The sequence below is a fragment of the Elgaria multicarinata genome, chromosome 3, assembly GCF_023053635.1.
Source record: "Elgaria multicarinata webbii isolate HBS135686 ecotype San Diego chromosome 3, rElgMul1.1.pri, whole genome shotgun sequence".
Lineage (NCBI taxonomy): Eukaryota > Metazoa > Chordata > Lepidosauria > Squamata > Anguidae > Elgaria > Elgaria multicarinata.
Window position 1 is genome coordinate 5,788,626 of NC_086173.1, and position 24,449 is coordinate 5,813,074.

The 24,449-nt window shown below is 45.1% G+C and overlaps 1 protein-coding gene across 1 annotated transcript in view; it reads left to right on the top strand.

Moving 5' to 3' along the window:
• IQSEC2 (IQ motif and Sec7 domain ArfGEF 2) overlaps positions 1-24,449 on the top strand; it is a 185,415-nt gene that overhangs the window by 125,465 nt on the left and 35,501 nt on the right.

The window sequence follows — 24,449 nt, forward strand, 5'->3', positions numbered from 1 at the left end:
CCAAAGGCCTATCTAGTTTAGCATTCTGTTTCCACTGTGGCTAACAAGAGGCCTATGAAAGGGTCACATGGCACCGAAAAATAGCAATGTTGGGGCCAGGTGGGCCTCGTCGGGGAGATCATTCCACAATTGGGGAGCCACCATTGAGAAGGCCCTTGTTTCCAACTTCTGAGCCTCCCTCGGAGTAGACACGCAGAGGAGGAGCTTAGATGATGAGCATAATGGGCTATTCTAGCCGTGGCTGATGTGAGTTGTAGTCCCAAACACTGGCGGGCATGAGCTTGGGCAAGGTTGGTGTAGACCAGGGGTAGACAGGAGAATCTCCGGACGGTTTGAACTTCAGCTCCCAGAAGCCCCTGCCAGCATGGCCAGTGGTCAGGAATGCTGGGACTTGAAGTCCAAAAGGTCTAAAATCTACATTCTGCCTTCCCCTGGTATAGACACTAGTCGGACTGTGGAATGATTCAGTATAATGGCAGCTTCCTGTAAACTAGAATTCTGGTTTCATTGCTGCCAAGAGATCACAGACTTTCAAATTTAGCATGTGAGGTTGTCACACAAAGGAGGGCCAGGATCTCTTCTCGACCATCCCAGAGTGCAGGACACGGAATAATGGGCTCAAGTGCCAGGAAGCCAGATTCCAGCTGGACATCAGGAAAAACTTCCTCACTGTTAGAGCAGTACCACAATGGAACCAATGATCTAGGAAGGTGGTGGGCTCTCCCACCCTAAAGGCCTTTAAGAGGCAGCTGGACAGCCATCTGTCAGGTATGCTTTAAGGTGGATTCCTGCATTGAGAAGGGGGTTGGACTCAATGGCCTTGTAGGCCCCTTCCAACTCTACGATTCTATAATTCTACAATTCTGTAGCACCCTTCTGCTCATGTCCCCAGCAACTGCTTTTGAGAGGCATGCTGCCTCTGATGCTGGAGGCAATATATAGTCATCATGAGTAGTAGTCATTGATGGCCTTATCCTACATGAATTTGTCTAATCCCTTTTTAAAGCCATCCAAGTTGTTGGTGTCAGTACATCTTGTGGCAGTGAATTCCATGGTTAACTCTGCACTTTGGGAAGAAGTACTTCCTTTTATTTGTCCTGAATCTCCCATTATTTAGCTTCATTGGATGATCTTGGATTCTAGTATTATGAAAGAGAAAGACAAAGTTCTCCCTATCAAATTATTATTATTATTATTATTATTATTATTATTATTATTATTATTATTATCCCGCCTTTTGCCCAATACTGGGCCTCAAGGTGACCTTACAAAATTTAAAGCATATACATTTTAAAACCTATGAAAAGAAATATACAAAAGTTAAAAATATATTCCAATATTAAAACATTTAAAATACATGACAATTTTAAAAGTCCTTAGCACAGACGGAAGCCCAGATTAATCGCCAAAGGCCTGCAGGAACAAAAAGCCCATCAAGGAGGGAGCCAGCCTAGAGAGTTCCAGAGCACCGGAGCAGCCACCAAGAAGGCCCTCTCCCGTGTTCCCACCAGGCGCACCTGTGATGGTAGTGGGACTGAAAGAAGGGTTTCCCCAGAAGATCTCAAAGTATGGGCAGGCACATAAGGGAGAATACGGTCTTTCAGATAACCTGGACCCGAGCCATATAGGGCTTTATAGGTCATAAATGTCCTCCCCTTGGAGGCCCGATTGGTGCCAACATTGATTTCATTTCAACGCCAAGTAAAAACATGGCTTTTTAACAAAGCCTTTCATGGTTAAACTCACTGGCACATTGTTTTAACTGTTTCTATTGCTTTTAAATTATATATTGTTTTAACTTGGATTATGGTTTAATTTGTTTCTAACTGTGTATATTTATTGTTTTATACTGTATGTTTTTATCTGTACACCACCCTGAGATCTTAGTGATATAGGGCGGGATATAAATATTTTAAATATTTTAAATAAATAATAAATAACCAGCACTTTGAATTGTGCCCAGAAACAGACTGGAAGCCATTGGAGATGTTTTAACAGGGGAGTTGTATGCTCCCTGTAACCAGCCCTGATCAACACTCTGCCTCTTTGAACCAGCTGAAGTTTCCGAACACTCTTTAAAGGCAGCCCCACGTAGAGCATGTTACAGTAATCCAATCAGGATATAACTAAGGCATGTGTCACCATTGCCAGGCCTGACATCTCTAGGAAGGGGTGCAGCTGGTGCTCTAACTTTAACTGTGCAAATGCACTCCTGGCCACCGCTGAAACCTGGGCAACCAGGCTCAGGGCTGAATCCAGAAGTACACGCAAGCTGTGGACCTGTGTCTTCAAGGGGAATGTAACCCCATCCAGCGCAGGCTGAATCCCTATTCCCTGATCTGCCTTTCAACTGACCAGGAGCACCTCTGTCTTGTCTGGATTAAGCTTCAATTTGTTCACCCTCATCCAGTCCATTACTGCAAACAGACACCGGTTTAGCACAGAAACTGCTTCCTTGGAATTAGGTGGAAATGAGTAGTAGAGTTGGGCATCATCAGCATACTGGTGGCACCGCACTCCAAAACCCCGGATAACTTCTCCCAGCAGTTTCATGTATATGTTAAATAGCATGAGGGACAAAACAGAACCCTGAGGGACTCCACAGGACAATGGCTAAGGAGTCAAACAGGAGCCCCCCAGTACCACCTTCTGGGTCCACCCCTCCAGGAAGGAATGGAGCCACTGTAAAACAGTGCCTCCAAGTCCCATCCCAGCAAGGCAGCCGAGAAGGATACCATGGTCAATGGTATCGAACGCCGCTGAGAGATCCAGCAGAACCAACAGGGACACACTCCCCCTGTCCAGTTCCCTGCGTAGGTCATCACCAAGGCGACCCAAGCTGTTTCTGTCCCATAACCAGGCCTGAAGCCAGATTGAAACGGATCTAGATAATCTGTCTCATCCAGGAATCCAATACTTTGCCCAAAAGTTGAATATTGGAGACTGGCCGGGAATTATCCAATACAGTGGGGTTCAAGGAGGGCTTTTTCAGTGTGGGTCTCACCACTGCCTCCTTCAAGCAGGTTGGCATCCTACCTTGGCGAAGAGAGGCATTGATCACTCCGCTTACCCACTCAGCCAGTCCCCCTCTGGCTGCTTTTATAAGCAAGGAAGGGCAAGGATCACCTCTCCAAGGACCCTGACCACATCATTGGGCTGTGCAAATTGAAAGGTATCCAATAATACTGGACAAGCAGGTGCCAAAGTTACACCCACTGGGTCTGTATCAACTATAGCATCCAAGTCAGAGCGGATCTGAGCGATTTTGTCTGCAAAGTGCTGGGCAAATTGGTCACAGTGGACTGTTGAAAGGTCTGAATTCTCTTCGTGGGGGCCAGTGTGTAAAAGGCCCTTGACCACCCGAAACAGCTCCACTGGACGTCTCTTTGCAGACGCAATAATGGCAGAGAAAAAAAGTTTTTTGCTGCCCGTATTGCCACGGAATAGGCCTTCAAAAAAGCTCTAGCCCGTGTTCGATCGGATTCACGCTGAGTTTGAATCTGAACTCTGAATCTGAGCAAGTGAGTCTTTCGTTTCATTGCCGCCAGTTCCCTGGAAAACCAGGGGGCTGGTGTGGCTCCACTTTGTGAGAGAGAACCCTCAGGAGCAATTGTGTCTACCACCCTGGCCATTTCTCCATTCCAGAGATCAACCAGGGCTTTGACAGAATCACCTGCCGAGGCAACAGGAAAATACCCAAGAGCCATAAGGAAACCATTTGGATCCATCTGCCTCCTGGGGCAGACCATATCAACTGGTCCTCCACCCCTGCAGAGGTTCTGAGTGCCAACAAGTCTAAACCCCACCAGGCAGTGATCTGTCTATGACAACTTAGTCTACACCATGCGTAATATTTTCTCCACCTCTATCATTGAACCCCTCTCATTTTTTCTATGGTAAACTGTCCCAGGTGTTGTAACCTTCCTTCATAGAGGTTCCCTTAGGCCCTTGATCATTTTGGTTGTCCTTTTCTGTACTTTTTCCAACTCTACAATATCCTTTTTGGGGTGCAGTGACCAGAACTGTACACAGTATTCTACAGATCCCCAATCTTCTTGGGTCAGTGGGCATGTTTGGAATTTTGAGAGAGTGTCATAGGTGTTCTCAATGATTTACCTGGAACAAACATTAAGCTGACCAGCTTGCAATATCCTGGATCTATCCTGTGTCCCTTTTAAAAATTGGTGATATATTGGCCACTTTCCGAACCTCTGGTATAGGAGAAAATTATATACCTTTAGTAGAAGACCAGCAATTTCATAGTTGAATTCCTTAAGAACTCTTGGATGAAAACTAATATTTCCAGGAGGGGAAGATGTGACATTCTGGACCTTGTTAAGAAATTGAAAACAAATTACTGTACTCAGTATTCCCTCCCCCCACGCCAAGTTTCTTATCAAGGTCCAGAATGTCATATCATCTCCTCCTGGAAATAGCAGTTCAAGTACAGGTCCCACATCCTCTGCAGTGAAGACAAACATTTATTTATTTATTTATTTATTTATTTTATTACATTTATATACCGCCCCCCAGCTTCCTCTCCCTTGTTGCCATCCTCCGAGCTTCCCTCGGAGTAGGCACTCGGAGGAGGACCTTAGATGTTGAGCGCAGTGTACTGGTAGGTTTATGTCGGGAGAGGCGTTCCATCAGGTATTGTGGTCCCAAGCCATGTAGGGCTTTATAGGTTAAAACCAGCACCTTGAATTGGGCTCGGAAACATATAGGCAGCCAGTGCAAGTGGGCCAGAAGAACTCATGAAGAACTCATTCAACTTCCTTTCTTTCTTTTTTGCAATCTCCTTATCCTTCTTTAGAACTGCTTTGTCATGCAATGGTCCAACTGCCTCCCTAGACTGTTTCCTGCTTCTGATGTATTTAAAGGTTTTTTAAATTGTTGGTCTAAATGTTATTAGCGATGTGCTCCTCAAAATCTTTGTCTGAATCTCATATGTTTGCATTTCTTATGTGCAAGTGCGTATTCTTTTTTATTGTCATTTGGGCAAGACTTCAGTTTTCTGAAAGAATCATTCTTTTCTCTAATGGCTTCTTTGGCACTGTTTGTTAACCATGCTGATGACTTCTGACTTCGTGGCACCTTTCCTCACCTGTAGTATACATTCTAGCGGACGTTTTATTGTTGTGGTTTTGAACAATACCACCCCCCCAAGCAAGATTCAACCCTCTTGACTTTCTCCTTTATCTTCCTTTTTACCAATCCCCTCATTTTTGAGAAGCCTCCTCTTTTGAAGTCCAGATGTGACTTCCTTGCCCATTTTTGACTTAGATGTAAATTAAATTTTATAGCACTGTGGTGGTCACTGTTAACATTTGGTTCAATAGCACTCATATCTTGCACTAGGACCTAGCCACCACTTAATCCAGGGTACACAAATAGTTTTATGTGACTATACATCTGATTGTTTTCAATTTTTCCTAATATTAGGGATGTACACTTTTTGTAAAATCCATTCTCTCCGCATTTTGTGGCTTGCCGGGTGCACTTGCTAAATTTGCAATCTGCACTTGCTAAAATGTGCACACACCCCAATGCACAAGTCGGCCGGTGGTTTTTTTTAGTGGTTCTCCCCCTCCCCCCCCCCCGTATTTTTCTACAACTAAAATTTTGTACAATTCTGGGAAGTTAAAAGTCAGCAGAATCTGTGCAGCTTGGGAAAAGCTTGTCTGCTATGGAATCTGTGGGTCTGATTCATAGAAATTTAAACTCGTTTGATTTTATTGTGGATTTCTCCAAAATCCCTACCTAATACCCACATACTCCTTGTGATCGTATCTTTGTTTCTATTAGCGTATGAGTGTTAAGTGTGTAATTGTACGTTTATAATGTGTGGACTTTGCATGGTTTATAGATGCTACAGGGTTTCGTGAGTATATAATAATAATAATAATAAATTTATTTCTTACCCGCCTCTCCATTCTGATCGAGGCAGGGAACAACAATAAACCATAAAATACATAAAACTGAATTAAAACGTAATATACATTGTTAAAAACATCCTAAAAATATTCTGAAAACATCTTAAAATCCACTGGATAGGCCTGCCGGAAGAGATCTGTCTTCATAGCTTTCTTGAATGGTAGTAGACTGTTAAGTTGATGAGTCTCCTCCGGCAGGCCATTCCACAGTCTGGGAGCAGCAGAAGAGAAGGTCCTCTGGGTAACAATTAAAGTGGTTTGTTGTTGTTTTCTATCTGTGTGTGTCAGTCTGCATGCACTTGGAGCACTGCGGATGTAGGCAAGGTTGCACACTCACAAATGTATATAAATTCGGAGCTGTAACCTTCAAAATTACTTTGTCTATATTTTGAAAATTACGTGGCTGCATTTTATGGTAACACCCACACAGTGCACGAGAGTGCATACATGTGTTCGTATATGCACGTGTATACATAGACGGTGCTATTTTTTGTCAGTGTGTAAATATTTGTGGTGTGTGTGTATAATGTGTGTGTGTGCAGGCATATATAAATTGTCCTATATATGTCACATATAGATGTATACTTCTGTAAAGTAAGTGTGTTGGTCTGTCAATTTGTTTCTGCTTTTGAGTTGTCTCATATTACCAATTTAATAGGTGGAGTGCCCTATCAACTGTGAATGCCAGTTTGTTTTTCTCTAGCATGTGGTAGTGATTATTAAAATTATGAATGGTGTGGAAAGAGTGGATAGAGATACTTTTTTTGTCTTTATTCATTTATATCTAAAATGTATCAGTTGCCCTATAGGTAAAAGCTCTAAGGGTGATACACAAGGGTGTCTCAAGTTTGCCCTATAAGTAAAAGCTCTAAGGGTGATACACAATAAAAACAAAGATAAAATCCAATAACGATATTAAAATACAGAAAACGCACAATAAACAATCTATTAAAAGTAGCAGAGGCTAGAAGCAAGCATCAGAAGAGAGCTAAAAGTGTAAAGACTAAACTACTTAAAACACAGCACAACAGAAGAGATACAGAGCATTAAAAGGATTAAAAGGCCCAATAGATGAAAAAGGTCTTTGCCTGGCACTGAAAAGGAGAGGGGATTCCATAACTAAGGGGCTACTACTGAAAAGGCCTGCTCCCAAGTAGCCACCTGCCACATCTCAGCACTTCAAGGCCTCTGATGCTGATCTCAGGGCTTTGGGTAGGAATATATAGGTAGAGACACTCATTCAGACACTGTGACGCCAAGAGGTGAAGGGGTTTATAGGTTAGCACCAGCATTTTGACTTTGGTCTGGAAACAAACTGGGAGCCAGTACTGGCATAATATGATCAGAACACCCATTTCTAGTCAGTACCATAGCCACCGTATTTCGTATTAATTGAAGTTTCTGGATCATCTTCAGCGTATTGCAATAATCTTAATAGGAGGTTATCAGGGCATGGATCACTGCAGCCAGGCTGTAAATAAATAATAAATATAGCCAGGCTATATATATAAATAAATAAATAAATAATAATAATAATAATAATATCCAGATATGGCCATAGCTGGTGCCTCAGCTTGAGCTGGTAGAAGGCACTCTGTGCCTCAGAGGACCCATAACGTTAGACTTGGGGCCAGCGGGGTGGGGATCACGAAATTAATCTGATAGCCATTACATTCAGGAGAGACAAAAGGAAGTCCTAAATTACATAGCTAACATGGAATTCTCTGGTTTAGGTGCCATTTTATCCGTATCTATTTTTTAAAACCCGTCTTTTAATTTGCGCTTTTCTCTCAATTCTCTCAATTAGCGCTTCACCGGAAAATGTTTTAGTGCAAAATAGAAAGCAAAACAAAATATTGTCTTTACAGTCTTCCTGGTTGGCACGATTTTATTATCGTGTTTTGACAGGGTTCGCCCCCCGCCCCCATTTTTTAATATGATCTTTTTCTTCTACTCTTCAACACATTTGAACCAACACATTTTGAAGCAATGGTGAGCATTTAAAAAGTGCTTTAACAGATTTGTTTTAATTGATATATATATATATATATATATATATATATATATATATATATATTAAAAAGGTTAAAAAGAGGCATGCTCAGGTAATTTGTCCCTCCCCTTCCCACATAACCTTATCACAACTGCTAGTGTCAATGGAATGGGATATAAACCCGCACAAAAAGCAAAGCATGGAATTGGAATTCCACATGTAACTTGCAGCAGAAGAGCAATGATTGGGGCAGCACTAGGAGAGTCTAGAAACACTCTTGGATGTCTTGAAAAGGAGATTAAATAAATTTGTGGAGGAGAGTTCTAACAGTGCCAATACCACAACAGGTATTCAACTGCATACATCTGCCTTTCACAACCTGGCACTCTCCAGTTGTTTTGGATTACAACTCCCAGCGTTCTTGACCATTGGCCATGCTAGCTAGAGCTGTAGTCTAAAACATCTGGAGAGCACCAGGCTGGGGAAGAGTTTGGTGCTCTCCAGATGTTGAGTAGCGGTGGCAGGGAAAGAGCGATCAGTATTAGGATTGCTGGGGGAGGGGTGGAGAGAAGGCTAGCAACCAGCATTGACAGAAAGAGTAGTCTCCACTATAATGTCACATTCATCAGCAAATTGGTAGATCTGGGATTTAATGGTGGCAACGGGGGTGGTCGGGGCACCCATGAGGGCCTCAGGTGAGGCCTTGTAGTGGCTCATGCAGGCTGCAGGTTTTCCATCCCTGCTCTGAATGGACCAAGGTTCTTCTGAGCAAGAAAAGATTCCTCCTCATGGACCTTCTGGATTCTTCTCTCCTTGATAGAGAGAAGGGACTCTCAGCCCCACATGCTCAGTGTGAGGATAAAAATGGAGAGCAAGAGGACCATGTAAGCCACCTTGGATTCTTCGCAAGAGGGGGAAAGGCAAGATATACATGTAAAAATAGATAAATAAATGTTCAGAGTATTCCTCTCTCTGTAGAAGTTCTCCTGAGCAACTAGTGAGCAGGAGGGATGGCAACTCACACGGCACAGCTCAGGTTAATTTCCGTGAGGCTTGTGCAGGAGAGGTATGGGGCAGGGGATGTGCCCCACAGGTCAGATCTGTCTGTCTTCTGCTCTGCCGCTCTTAGTGGCGCCCAGAGATTGCCACCTGAAGAAAATGTCAATCTCTGGCCCTACCTCAGTTAGCTCTCTGTACGTCTCCACCCTGCCCATTTCCATCACTACTTCCTTTCTAAAGCTAGCAAGAGAACTCCAGTTTAAGGCCTGGATGCCAGAGACTCCCTTTTCTTCCCCACCCAGAACTGGGGATGGAAGTTGGGCATCTTGGATCCTGGCTACACCCTTGCTGCTCTCCCTGATCTATTGCCTACTCCCATTTTAAAAACAGGAAATGGAACCTCTGGAGGTTTGACTGGCAGCCACCCTTTAACCACACTTCCCCATTAGCTAAGCTCTGACTACAATTGGGAGAGGTCTATTTCTGGAATATGTGGAAATTTACGATAGAGATATGCCTCTGAGCATGTGTAAAGTGATCTTTTAAAACTTTTTTTGTTGTTTATTCGTTCAGTCGTTTCCGACTCTTCGTGACTTCATGGACCAGCCCACGCCAGAGCTTTCTGTCGGCCGTCGCCACCCCTAGCTCCCCCAAGGTCAAGTCTGTCACCTCCAGAATATCCTCCATCCCTCTTGCCCTTGGCCGGCCCCTCTTCCTTTTGCCTTCCACTTTCCCTAGCATCAGCCTCTTCTCCAGGGTGTCCTGTCTTCTCATTATGTGGCCAAAGTACTTCAGTTTTGCCTTTAATACCATTCCCTCAAGTGAGCAGTCTGGCTTTATTTCCTGGAGTATGGACTGGTTTGATCTTCCACTGAGTAAACCATGGGACCAGCAGTTCCCATGGATTTCAGAGGTGGTGGAGCAAGTCATAGGGCTTGACAGTGACACAGCTGCCAGCTAGCTAAGCAGGCTTTTAAGCACACTTCCCCCCCCCCCCAGCATATATTTATTCTTAGGCTGCAATCTTATACATCTTTACCCGGGAGTAAGTTCCATTGAACTCAATAGGGTTTACTTCTGAGTACACCTGCCTAGGATTGTACTGCTGGAGCCTTCGTCTCAGTTAAGCACACCTGCCGGGATCCAAGAGTCTCTTCCAAGAAAATGAAGTGGGGTGGGAGATGCGAGGATAAAACTAGGGTGACCATATGAAAAGGAGGACAGGGCTCCTGTATCTTTAATAGTTGCATAGAAAAGGGGATTTCAGCAGGTGTCATTTGTATATATGGAGAAACTAGCGAAATTCCCTCTTCATCACCACAGTTAAAGTGCAGGAGCTATACTAGAGTGACCAGATACAAAAGAAGGCAGGGCAGCTGCAGCTTTAACTGTGGTGATGAAGAAGAAATTTCACCAGGTTCCCCATATATACAAATGACTCCTGCTGAAATTCCCTTTTCAATACAACTGTTAAAAACACAGGAGCCCTGTCCTCCTTTCCATATATATATGGAAATAAATTGGGGTGAATTAAGGCAGCATCAGAGAAGTTAACTAACATAGGGTGGACAGGGCTCCTATATATTTAACAGTTTCATAGAAAAGGGATTTTCAGCAGATATCATTTGTATATATGGGGAACCTGTTGAAATTCCCTCTTCATCACAATAGTTAAAGCTGCAGGTGCCCTGCCCTCTTTTAAATCTGGTCACTCTAGTATAGCTCCTGCAGCTTTAACTGTGGTGCTGAAGAGGGAATTTCACCAGGATCTCCATATATACAGATGACACCTGCTGAAATTCCCTTTTCAATACAACTGTTAAAAACACAGGAGCCCTGTCCTCCTTTCCATATGGTCACTCTAATAAAACTCAGGAGTCTAGCCCCTCCCTGGCTGAGGACAGCTTCCATCGAGGCCGTCCTTGAGCCCCAGCACTTCTCTTTTTAGAACTGTAATCCCCGGGCTTTCCGCTGAGCATAGAAGAAACCCCGGGATGATCCACAAGTCTCCCTATTTCCCCATCCAAAAAATGACAGAGGTGGGGGACAGAACCCAGGCGTCCGGGCACCTATGGCCGGGAGGCGGGGAGTAGTGGTGGGCAGTCGCTTTGGGGGCTGACAATGGCCGGGAAGGGAAAGGAGGAGGGGGGGGGGAATCTCCGGCTGAGGGCGGTCCCTGCCGTGTCCCGGCTCCTCCTCTGCTTTGCGCGGCGGAGGAGGCAGGGATGGAGAAGCCGCCACAGCGCTTGGGCAGCTCCAGGGCTTGGAGGGGCCGCTGAGACCCAACCGGGTTCTCCTCCAGCACCACTCCCAATCCCTGGCTGGATTGGGGGGCTGGCGAGCGCAAGCAGCCATGTGGTGCCTACAATGCTCGTCCGAGCGCCGCCCGGGGCAGCTGCAGCACAAGCTCCTGCACTGGTGAGTGCGCCCCCTCCCCTCGCCAGACCCCCCTCGCCTTCCTGCAAGACCCCCACCACCACTGCCGAGAAAGCCCACCGGCCCTTTTTTTCCAGCGCTCAGAATGGCCGCTGACTTGCTGCTCATTAGTACAGAAAATATCAACATCCCCCCGGCAGGGAAACACCTCTCCCCCAATCTCCCGCACACAGTACATATCAAAATATCAGCCCCCTTATACAGGAATCCCTCCCCCTCCCCTGCACTCCAAGTAGGCTTCCTCTCCCCCGGGAATAAATGATGCCTCTGAATCTTTTTTCATCAGGCATTCCTAAATACCCCACTAGGTAACCCACCCACCCCGGAAACCCCTTACCCCATCTAGAAAGGCCTCTCAAATGTGTCCCCCATATTTGAAATACTTAAATAATCCAGGAGGGAAAGCCTCCTTCCTAGGGTCACTTTTCTGTCTTTGCTCCCAGGGGTCTTGCAAATACTTTCTGCTGGGTAAATTTTGCTTCTATTCCTTCCCTAACTCCACATAATTTATCGGGAATCCCCAAACACCTAAATTGGTAGCCTTCCACCTTGTAGGAGAGGCGTACCCCAAATTCTTCCCTTCTTCTCCTTACCATTGCTCAGCAATCTCATAGACATAATGCTTCCCTTCCTTCCCTGCACAAGTACACCCCTCCTTGCGGAATCGCCTGGTGTAGGTGTAACAGCCAAATCCAATTGAGTGGACATCTTCTCATATTCTTCTTGAATTTCTCAGCGGCCACCCCCATATCGCGCTTCACTGAATAACCCCTACCTCTTTCTGTGTTTTATTAGCCACTTATTTTGCCTACTGTGCTGCTATGTAACCATCCCATCCTTATCCATCTGCTCCTGCTTGCATCCCTCACTACAGACCTTGCAAGGAAACTCTGTACACCCCCCCCAAGATGTGCTAGTCATAAATCTCCTAATGCCCTTAGTGTTTTTCTTGCATTCTCTGCAGTATCTTCTAGAGAACCTCCAAAGTTCCCTGCAAAGAATTTCTCATTAGATGCAATCTCTTTTTACTTGATCTGCTCAAAATGGAGGATCTCCAAGTATCCCCCCTGTATATACCATCTATCAATTCCATTGGCCAGCTGGAAACATCTGATGTTCTTCTGTCCGCCTATGCAGGCCATCATTCATCCCCTCTGTCGGAATACCAGCCCTCCACAACCTGGTGCTCTAAACATGTGTTGGAATACAGCTCTCATCATCCCTTGCCAGTACCAGATTGGGAAATGTTGAGGTCCACCTTTCACGGAGGCCCCCAGGTGCCTGTTTCCCTTCAGTTTCCCTGCTGTTTTGGCCTTAGGCCTTTGGGGCTTGTGCAAGGAGCATCAACCACCATTTCCCCCTCTATGAACAGGCTGAGTTGTGATCTAGGCCTGCCTCCTTTTCACTTAGTTTTCCTACCTTGTATGAACAGCTTGATCCCCACTCTGGGTTCTTGAAGGTAAGGAAGAATTCAGGAAGACCTCATAGCTGGACGAGAAGACCCTAAACTGGCCTATACAGAAAGGGATCTAGGTGGAGGCTTCACTTCTAAAGGACACCACCACCGTGACAGACAAAACAGATTTCATCTTCATCCTAATTCAGCAGCCTCCCTTAATAGCTCAGTTGTCACCTATGCAGGATCACCATTTTTTACTCTGTGCTAATCAAACTGGAATAACAGTAGTGTCTGCTTCTTTACTCACAGTCACTAATATTGATTAGGGTTCTTTACTTTACAGGGCGACTATAAATGATCCTGTGCCATATCTTTATTTGCAGAGTGACTGTAGATAGCATTTCGCTTGTGAACTTATCATAGGGCGGCTGCAATCACCTAAGGCAGACAGTCATCTGTAGTGTCTGGCTATGCGATACTGTGGTGGGGACATGCTAAAAAGTGCCTATCCACATGGCTAGATGCTACAGACCACAGGTTTCCCATGTGGTTGTAGTGTAATCTGTTTAACCTGTTGATTGTTTTATTATGGTTTTAATTTTTGTGAACCGCCCAGAGAGCTTCGGCTATTGGACTGTATAAAAATGTAATAAATAAATAAAATCCCCACACCTAGCCCAGTGACGAGATGCAGTCACCCACAGTTGCTCATAAGCAAGTCTTCTATATGAGCAAGTCAAGATTAGGGATGGGTGAGAAATTTGCTCCATTGGTTTGGTTTTGGTTTTTAAATGGATTTTCTCAAGCCACACTTCCCAGAACTGAATGCAGAAAATGACTCAATTTGCAGTGAGAAATCTACACGTTTCTGGTTTCGCAATGCATTTCGTGAAAGAAAAAAGGCGTCCGACAATGTGGACTCATTTGAAAAATGCGCAAACGCCACTGTGTACATTTCCAAAATATACACAAACATACTTTAGTTAATAGGGGCATGCATCTGTTAAAGTGTTCTTTTGAAAAACATGCACAAAAATCCACTCTGACTTTTTCCTGTGGTTGTTTTGTTTTTTTAAAACCCTGCATGGAACTGGTACAGAACGGACCTGGAGGTGGGAAACAGAGGAAGTCTGCAAAAATGGACAAAATTTGGCAGAAGTGTTTGGGGAAATGCAGAATGTAATATTGAGTGTAGCTTCCTAATAATCCTAGCTTTTGTAAAACAGGGAGAAGCAGTTTTCTAGTCCTCATGTTTGTGAGTATATGATTGCAGTGCATTAGCAATGGTGCTAAAATGTCCAAAGCCACAAGACTAGCTGAATGTCCAATGGGTGGCTCCATGCCCAACCAAAAGCAGAAGAAATTAGGTGAAGTAGGAACTATTGCACAATAAATTAGGCAAAACCATACAAAATTGCTTAATTTGCGTAATAGATATGGGTTGCAGTACTCACTTTTGATGTCTCAGAATTTGGGTTACCTTGGTGCAGTTTTTTTTTTTTAAAAAAAAAGTCACAGAGTGGACACAGCCCTTCTGATAAATATGCATTCACACAGTAGGGCTGGGAAAACCTTGCCCTCGCACCGCTCTTTAATGATCCCAAATATGTATGGTAGGATGGTCAAAAGCAGGGCTGGAAACAGGTACAGAAAAGTTGAACAAAAAGGTATGGTTGGTGTTTGACTGATTAAAAAGGGTTTGGTCAGTTGGACAATCAAATAATGATTTATAGTGCAAATCCTAACCCTCTTGGGGGCAAATCCGTGCTGGCAGCCCAGAAAACCCCACGGGCCCATGTCTAGCATGCTTCCAGATGGAGAGCTCCTAGCACTACCAATCAGAAGGCATTGCACAGCACTTCCATTTCTTTTTCTTAAGTGGTTTTCCATGGTAAGGAATAAGACAGAAGGAGCTGTGGGAAAAGACAGGAGAGTTTTGAGTGGAAGATGGCAATGTCTGAGACAGGGCAATGGTGCAGTAAATGCTGGAAGCAACTTAACTACCAGCGGTGTTCCCACCAGCAGTAGGCCCCAAGCCAGGATTTTCCCAGGGCAGAGGGTCCAGTGTCTGCAAATCTGTTCTGTTCCTCCAAGAGGAACATCAGGAAAATCTTCCTGACTGTTAGAGCAGTATGACAATGGAATCAGTTACCTAGGGAGGTTGTGGGCTCTCTCACACTAGAGGCCTTCAAGAGGCAGTTGGACAGCCATCTGTCAGGGATGCTTTAGGGTGGATTCCTGCATTGAGCAGGGGGTTGGACTCAATGGCTTTGTAGGCCCCTTCCAACTCTACTATTCTATGATTCTGTGAATGGCCCCTGGTTTGGATCCATCAGTGATGTCAGCCTAGAAATCATAGCTATTCCCCCCACCCCACCCCTGGCAGGTTTCACAAAGAGGGTTTCCAAACCGACTGACCCAAACAGACGTCCCTGCCCTGCCCTGCCCTGCCCGCTGACAGTCCACAGTAGCTGCCCACACTTTGGGCTGCAATTCTATATCCACTACCTGCAATCCTATATCCCCTTACCTGAGCGTAAGCCTCATTGAGACCCAGTGCCAGCTCCAGATTTTGGAGAGCCCTTGGACAAGACACATGCAGTGCCCCTCTCCATCAGTGACTCTGCCAAGTCAGTGCCATTGCCAACTCTCCCTCATCATTGCTACTACTTGCTTGCTTGACAGGTAGGCAGCCAATAAGCAACCAGGCAGGGGCATCTACTACTACCACTGTTGTCCGGGCCAGAGCGGGAGGCAGGTAAACCAGGAGGTAGCCATGGTGAAGAGAAAGAGCTACCCCAAGGGGCTCTTGTCAGTGGGTCCCTGCTGGGATGTGGGCCTGCAGCCTACCCTTGCTCTAATCAATGGGACTTACTTCTGAGTAGACATGAGTAGTGGACATGGTCTGTAAGTATTTTTTTAAAGCATTTGCATTATAAGAACTACCGTATTTCTTCGATTCTAAGACACACTTTTTTCCCTAAATAAGCAGCTCTAAAAATGGGGTGCGCCTTAGAATCGATGGCGTCTTAGAATCGAAGAAATACGGTATTGACGATTATCTTATGCCATTTCAAAAAAAAAAAAAAATAGCTTGATTTTAACATTTTGTTAAAGAATTCCTTTTTATCCTGCTCTTCTCCCAAAGAGCTCTGTAGGAAGCCTACCACTCTGTGACATAGCTTAGGCTGAGAATATGTGGCTAGGCCCAGTTATCACCAAAGGAGCTTCCCGGCTGAGTGGATCCTGGGTCTCCCTGGTCCCGGGCGGCTTCCAGATGAGGCGTTTAGTGTGCAACGGCAGTGCCTCATTCACAGACTTTTACAGGATGCACAAATGGCAACCTCTTCACCTCCCTTGCTTTCCCACTGCTTCTTCCATCTTTTTTCTTCCCACCCAAAAGCTGATAAGGAAGGAAAGATGGAATAGCTGCACAATGCCTTTTAATTGGCAGCGCTAGGGGCTCTCCGTCCGGCAGTATTCCTGGTCTGGCACCAGGCAGTGGCCTTCGTCCTGATGACTCTTCCGCTGTTTGGAGACACCTGAACTTCTAGCAGCCGACTGTGGTGCTAAGTTTGCCCCTGACTGCTGCAGAGGCTTCTGGGGAAGCTGTTCTTTTTAAGTTAAACCACAAGTGGTATTCTCGGCTTCACCGACTGTTTTTGTGTCAATTGACCAATCCTTTTCACTGCTTTAGATGAAAATCCCAAATTTAAGAGGCCTTTTTACTTATCGCACCAGCTGCATCCTTTCTCAACCTCCTGAATTGAGTGTTCCTGTGTTTAGAGTGGGATGTTTTGGATGGGTATGAGCCTGGTATGAAGATATTTACAGGGTTTTGATTAGGGGTGGACTTTCCTCACACCCAGCAAATGTGAATCCAGTGTAGTCCATTGTGTGTGTGTGTGTGTGATGAACTTGTGGGTGTGTTGCCACAGCTATATTTGACAGGAAGCCATGACTTGATGGTTTCTTGATGTGTGGAACAGACATGCATCACATCAGTGTATTCATCAAATGTGACAAATGGGATTTATGCCATTTCCTACCCAAAAGCTATTTCCATGTAGGAAATCTGTTGTGGTCTGAAGCCCAGCAGCCCTCAATTTAGGAAAGCCTAGCTACTAGGCTTTTGCATGACCACATTTGGGGAGAAGAAATGTGGACTTGACAGGGAATCTGTAAACCTGGGGTGTATCTTTTCTATAATTCTGTGCCTTGTCTGGTACAGCATTTATATGGCTGAGGACATACACTCTTATGTATTCATTCCCCCCCCCCCACACGCACACAAAAGATGTTTCTAGTTCTCATGGTTGTGGGGATTTTTTTAAATATGCAAACAGGTTCCAATATTCGGTTGTGAAGCTTTCACATCCTGCAAGGTTTCCGATTCATGCTACAACCCCAATTTAAAGTCATTACAGAGTTTTAATTGATTGGTTAGTCTAACAATTAAATTTGCATGCATTTGCATATGGAAACAAAATTTCTGCAATAAGAAACTTTCTTTCTCTGTTTTTAGAATGATGAGTAAATGTGTTATCAGGGCAGACATCTTAGAAGAGGCATTCTTCCTGTTTGTGAGAGAAGGGGGAATGCTTCTTTTAAGATGGTGCTTGCTATCTGCAGTTTTTATAATCATGCTGCCTGCTTTCCCCCAAATAATAAGCAATTAATGAGTTAAACATTGTGGCACTACTCTCTGTTCCTCTCAACTCCCAATTGCTTAACATTTACTTCTCACCTAGCCACAGCACCAAAAGTTGTTTTCATCATTTCTCAACAGAAAAGTGACTTGTAAATAAAAATAAACCTGATATTCTGCAATATAATAAAATAAAATGTTGGAAAATTGAGAATATGTGCAAACACACGCACATACATTCTTGCATATATTTTATTGACTTGTATAATTTTGGGGGAGGGCTGTGTTTTGTTTCCACTATGTTCTGTCTCCCAGAGAGCGAGAGCTTTCCTCTGGAGATACTTTTGAAGCAGTAAGCGCACAGTTATTGTATGAAATCCAGACATCAATTGGCCAAACGTCTGTTGAAGGCAAATCACATTTTCCCAGCATCCAAAACCACAGTACTTCACTGCTGGAAAATTTTATTTTTTATCTATCCCTCTACTAAATGCATCTGTAGTGATAGCGAATGTGGTGTGGAATGTGGTTGCTTGAAAATCACTTTGCATTTTTTCGATGTTGTCTTGACCTCACTTTGCTAAGAGATTCAATGCCCTCCCACAACATTCTGTGACCTTTTCGGTGTCCCCACCCCCTAAAGTCATTTAAAAAGATTCTTTAGAGGCTTGAATGCTCTCTGCTTTAGTGTGGAGTGCCCATGCAACCTTTTAAATACAACAAAAAGGGTGGACATCAGCAAGGCTGCTTGCTTCCCTATTAGCAGAATCTCACCTTTTGGTACATCCTTAGTATTTTTTTATTAGCAGCAAACACTCAATTTCATGCCAATCAACTGTATCTCCCCCCTCCCTCAGTCCCACCATCCTAGCGCCCATTAAGAAGAAGCAAATTTATGCATGTTTAGACAAAAAAAGTCCTACAATTCCCAGCGTGGCCCCAGCCAGCATGCTGGGAGTTGTAGGACTTTTTTCCTGTCTAAACATGCAAAGGATTGCATCCCTTAGTGCTGGATCTCAGCTGACATAATACAGTCTGGGCTTATTATTGCCTGTGTAAGGCCAGGATTGGTGAGAATTTTTCATCCCCATTGTGCCATCCTTCTAGGAGGTGCGATCCAGAGTTTGCAGTGTCCCAGGGGCAACCCTTCACCCTTACCCGCCCCCCCAACCTCCTAGGATTAGAACAGGGAAGTCAGCCTGACACATGGCCCTAAGCATTACATCTCAGCTCCGAGGGAACTTATCATGCCTGGAATCCCGCCATATGGAATTTCAGTTCTCTGTGAGATGCAGCCGCCTCTGGGGTGGGCTGCAGCAGCTGCTGTCTCTTAGCCCCATAACATTTGGAGAGAGGAAGTAAAGGAACGTTCTGTTTCTGGTTGAAACCTTTGAGGGAGGGGGAGAAGAAAGGGTATTTAAAGGGCTGGAGATTTGAAATCCCTTGAGCTGGGATACTGCCCAGGAACCTGATAGGAAAGAGCATGTCTTGAATGTGTCTATATTGTTAGATGTGAAGGTGTGTTGAGGGCAAATATGCTGGGATGCAGCTGCTGATGACAGGGGAAGTGTCTTTCTTTTTCCAGCACTGACCAAGAAAAGGCAGAAAATGGGCCTGCTGGGATTTGAACTTGCAGCTGCCTGGAATACCAGAGTTCAAAGCTGCTGTTTCAGCTGATGAAAGAGGCTTTATAAGGAGGGGAGCATTAGAACTCGCCTCTACTGCTTTCTGTTCCTGGGCTTCTCAGCAGTATCTGCCAAGCTAACCACTGTTTGAGGGTCAGGGTGGAGGCCCCGATGGCTCATTGCATGCTGGTGCATTGTACGTTTTCTCTCTGTTTTCCACAGTGGTGATCATATTCCTTTCTCAGTGGCTTATTTTCTTCTGTAGCCTCTGTACTGGACACTTAACTATTTTATTTTATTTTGGGGGATAATATATGGCTTGGATTTCTTGGGTTTTAATGCTTTTGAAAAAGTGTATTGTTTCCAAAGGTGTTTACACTGCGAAGCGTATTTATTGTGCTTTTAAAAAACATGCCGTGTGTGAATATGTGCATGTTTATCAAGATGGTATGTGTTGCACACTTATCATTTACTACAGCTGCGCATTTCTTTCATCTGAGCCACCCTGCACTGTTAATCACTCTTGTGTTTTTTCAACAGTGTGTTACAGGCTCCTTGTGCTTTTTCTCACTGTGAACCTTGTGATGTGCTCTGACTCCCTCTCCTGCCTGCCTTCTCCCCGCCAAGAGTCTGTTGTATGTCTAGGGAATCCTCTCATGACAGTGCTTGACCTGCATGCTTAGAATTTTTTCACATCTGAATGCTTGCTAGTGAGCCTTCTGGCAGCACGTTGCACGCTTAAGAGAGATTTTCACAGTGATAGTTTTGCACATTTATTGTGTGTTTTCTCTAGTACGGTATCTCTTCTTCTGCATCATCATCGTCATGGTGTACTGCTCATTCACGAGGAAGCGGGGGTCATCTTATTCTATGTCAATCCCATTGCTTGTATCATTAAAATGTCCTTTAGCATCAGTCCTTGAAATGTGACCTGCTTTCAGTAGGTTTGTGGTGGTGTGGCGGAACTGTGTTGCGGGTTCTTTTGGAGTAGCTAGCCATCAATGCCCAGTTAGGCTTGGCCAGTTTCGAGTATGACTTCGTCCTTTGATCCCAGGAGGCAGCTGGGAGTGACACGATAGCCACATACAAGCTTACTAAGTGGGGCCTGTGTTGTTGCAGGAAGGAAGCGGGAATCTTTAACTTCACACCAAGTAATTAAGTCCACCATTGCGACCTGTGGAAGCCTGGTATTGGGGCCAGGCAGAGTTGTGGTTCTGTCCCTGTGTGCAGACCTGGATTGTGTATTCCCCAGTCCAGGGTCTGTGAAGTTAGTTGCTGATAGGAACTAAGGCTTAAACTGGAGCCTAAAGTACGGGTTCCTTGAATTGATGTGAGGCCTGGCCTATCCAGAGGCACCTTGCTGCTTGCCAGTCTCAGGGACTGATGTTGCACAGCCCTGTTTCCTTCCGTGCCTGGAGACCTGAGCGCACCCAGTCCCAGGGTGCCTAGGCTAGAGGGCCCAGGCTCGGGGCAGTTCAAGCCCTAGAGTTTCTAATACCCAGAGAAGACGGGCTTCTTCACCCTAAGTAGCCCTCTGTTTGCACAGCTCTGGGGTCATGTGATAAGCTTTGAAAGGGGATCCCAAGTGGCTCCAGGTCTTAGCTGCTCTGGGTCAAGAGAGTTCTTGTCTCAGTGTTGCCAGTGGCTGTGCAGAGGAGAGTCCCTGGAGAACCAGATACCTCCCCCCAATTAGGGCTGCCCAGTTCTGCCCTCATTGGGAGGCGGGGGGCAGAAAGACTGTCACTCTGCGGTAGAACTTATGTTTTACATAGACATGGTCCGAGGTTCAGCCCCCCAGCATCTCTGGAAACTATTCAGCATCTGAAATGAGGCTGAGGGCCATCAGTTTGTGTTGGGCAACAGCTAGGCCCATGCACCTAGGCTCCAGAAACAGAGAGTAGGGCCCAGAATCCTTGCCACATGCTGGGATTCTGTCGCAAGTCCAGGGTTCCTGAAGTGTGATAGGACTGAAATGACTAATGTAGAACCAAAGATATTACTGAAGTTAGAGGGCTATTCCTGGCTGCCGGCTACCAATGTTTTAGGACAGGGAATTATTGCACTTAATTGCTTAATCCATTAAATCAATAGATTAAAAGCACTTAAGTTGACAAAAATTGGCCTCAATTAATTCAGTAGCAGATTAAAAATATATCTATTTTAATGCAAGTGTTTATATAACTGTAGATAGCAAGTGGGATGTTAAAAGAGGCATGCCCCTTTTCTTTGACACACACGGGAAGGAATGCCTCTTCTAAAATGAGGCCTGCTACCAGGGCCGGCCCTACCATTAGGCAGAGCGATGCAGTTGCTTCAGGTAGCAGATGCTGGGGAGGTGGCAGCAAGGTGTTGGAGGAGAGTCCTGCATGCCGTGTAGCCTGCTCTGTGCCTCCTAAGTAAGCCTGCTGCATTTAAGAGCAGTAAAGAATGCTGGGTCCCATCATCAGCATTGAAAATACATTCATCTGCCTGTCCAGTTGGCTTTTGTACATAGAATGGGAGAGGGCACCATCTTCGTATCCTTTGCCTCCAGCAGCAAAAGATGTTGAGCTGCCCCGACCTGCTACAACATGCGTCAACTAAAAACAGAGTATGCTTTTTGTCTGAGAAAATTGTTTAGACCCGTATGTAAATATATTTAAATTTAATCCATTGGATCAATTGATTAGTCAGTTAATTAACTAAAATTTATTTCCTTGGGGTTCCAGCCCTGGAACCCAAGGAAATTTCACCCTAGAGCAGCTTTCCTCAACCTGGCGCCTTTCAGACGTGTTGGACTACAACTCCCAGCATGCTGGCCGAGGATGCTGGGAATTGTAGTTCAACACATTTGGAGAACACTGGGTTGGGGAAGGCTTCTCTAGGATATGTATCCCCCCTCTCCTCCTCTCTGTGTGCTCCAGAGCAGGCTGGCACAACCTGTGACCCTCTGCTCACCAGGGGCTCAGTCAGCAGCCTGCTTTTTGCTGCCTGCCTAAGTCTACAGAAACAGGGAGTTGCCAAGCACCCCACAAAAGGCACAGTACATGGCTGGTGGACTTTGTTCAGCATGGTGGCTCACAAGCTGTGCAGGAGTTTAGGAAATGAGTAGGCATGCATTTTATTAGATCAGCTGTGCTTTCTTCTTAAACCTTGTAGCACCCGACTGCTTGGGGGTATCTGAGGCTTGGCTTATTCAGAGTCACAATGCAGTGTTTGAATAGGGACTATTCATCAGATTGGTGTCTGCTCCTCTGTGTGTGTGTGTGTGTGTGTGTGTGTGTGCGCGAGAGAGAGAGAGAGAGAGAGAGAGAGAGAGAGAGAGAGAGTAAACCAGGGGTGGAGAATGTGTGGCCCTGCAGACATTGTTGGACTGCAGCTCTCATGAGTCCTAGCCAGCATACCCAATGGTGAGAGAAGATGGGAGTTGCATCTGATAGGCAACACGTTCCCCACCCCTGGTGTAAACACTGTAATTAGGAACACACACACACACACACACACACACACACACACAGAACGAGAGAACCTGGCTAAAACATTTTTTAAAGCAATGAGCAGACAAAGCATTTCTATTTCCCAGGGATCTGCAAAACAAGATACCCCAAAACTTCAAGTAGCCTTATGGAAATGAGACAAGCCCTATCTGCTGTGTGGTGGGAGATCAGGATTGAGCTAGCCCAGCCTTGGTGCGCACAGATTAGAGCTAATGGCATTTGATCCCATTTGTGCCATCTGGACACCGCACCGTCAAGGTGTCTAGAATGTGCAGATTCAGCCTGTGCTTAATGGGTTGTATGTTAGCTGCTTCACACAAATGGTGGGCAGGCCTGCATAGCCGGGTGTGGTGTGTCAGCATTTGCATTGGGCTCCAATCCTCTTGCGGGCCAAATGGGATCTGCAAGGCTCCAGTTGGTTATCCCTGGCTTAGATTTTCCAGGCCACCTTGATCCTGGCAACTCGGCATGAGTAACAACATTTCCTCCTCCTCTGCCCTTGTGAAAATCCCATGTCTCTGCCTTTCCACACAACCAGCTTATACTTCACAAATGTTGTTGCTCATTACATTTGTAGAATATAGACATCGTTGCTCAAAGGATCAGCTCTTTTTCAAGCATATTGCATTTTCCTGGCGCTCAAACCAAAATAATATGTTTGCTGGGAAAAAGCATTTATTCCCCCGAATTGGGGAAGGGGGAAGAAAAACTGATTTGCACTTTTGACTGGAATGTGATTGTATAAATGTCATCATGAGCACCTATTGGATAGCGCTTGTGACATCCAACACAATTCACCCCTCATGCCTGCCCCTAACTTGTAATCCTAACGAAGCGGCTCTCTGTTCACTGGATTATGTGGCTACCCTGGCTAGTTATATTACATAGCAGGAAGTTTGCCATTAAGCCACCCAAGACTGCTAGTCAGATTGGGTTGTTGGGGTTCAGTCAGGGAGCACTTTCTGGTGTAAAGCACTTACTGAGGTTCATACCCAGAAAACAAGGGTGAGGATCATAAGTAGGAGGGTGGAATGGAATGAAGTAGTTACTCTAAGGGGGTTCCATCTTCTGCTGGAACTCCTGAATGCATATGGATCATCTGTATATTTACTTCCTTTAGGAATGAGGTTGCCATCTAGGTCTATTATAGTAGAACCTGTAGATGTAGCAGTATTAGAAGTAATCACTGTTGGGATAATTGTAACCAGAACTTTTCTAATTCTGTAATAATCCCAGGGGACATTTTTTGCAAAATCAGACAGTGAGAACTGCAGTCTGTCAGTGCGCCATAGACCCGTGTCAGTTGATGCTCCCATATTGAATGGGAAGTTCTTTGTGAATTTTAAGTTCATGATTCCATTCTTTCTTCTCCATCTGGAGGAGTCCCTCCTTCTCTTGGCAAAAGCCCGCCTTTTTTTAAACCAACCGTTTCTCCTCCATTTATGGCGGGCTGATCTTGGGCGGGCCATTTGAATTCAAATTCAACCATTCCCCCCTTCACTTGAACTTTCAATGGGTATCTATCCATTACCCTTAGTAATTCATCAAATGGTATCCACCCATAAAAATCATCAAATATAGCAGTGTCCTGTCCATTATATCCATCCCACCACTGCCCCCTGGGTTTCCAATAGGCATGACAATCAGCTGCCATTGCATCTCTTGACTTTCCAGTTCCAGGGGGGCCCCAATACACTGATACATGAGTCTTGAAATCACGTGGTTTTATCAATTGCATCACATTGGAAAAGTCCCTTAGACCCCACCCATATCTTATAAAAGTCCCAGGACATGCCTCAGCAACACTCTTCAGATCTCCTTTGCTCTCAGTGAGGATCTCAATTGCAGTCAATTGCTGACCTATCCAGGAAAATTTATATAGGGCTCCCAGAAGGCTGATTGGAAGCCAATCACAGCCTGTAAGATCCCTAAGAAGAAGC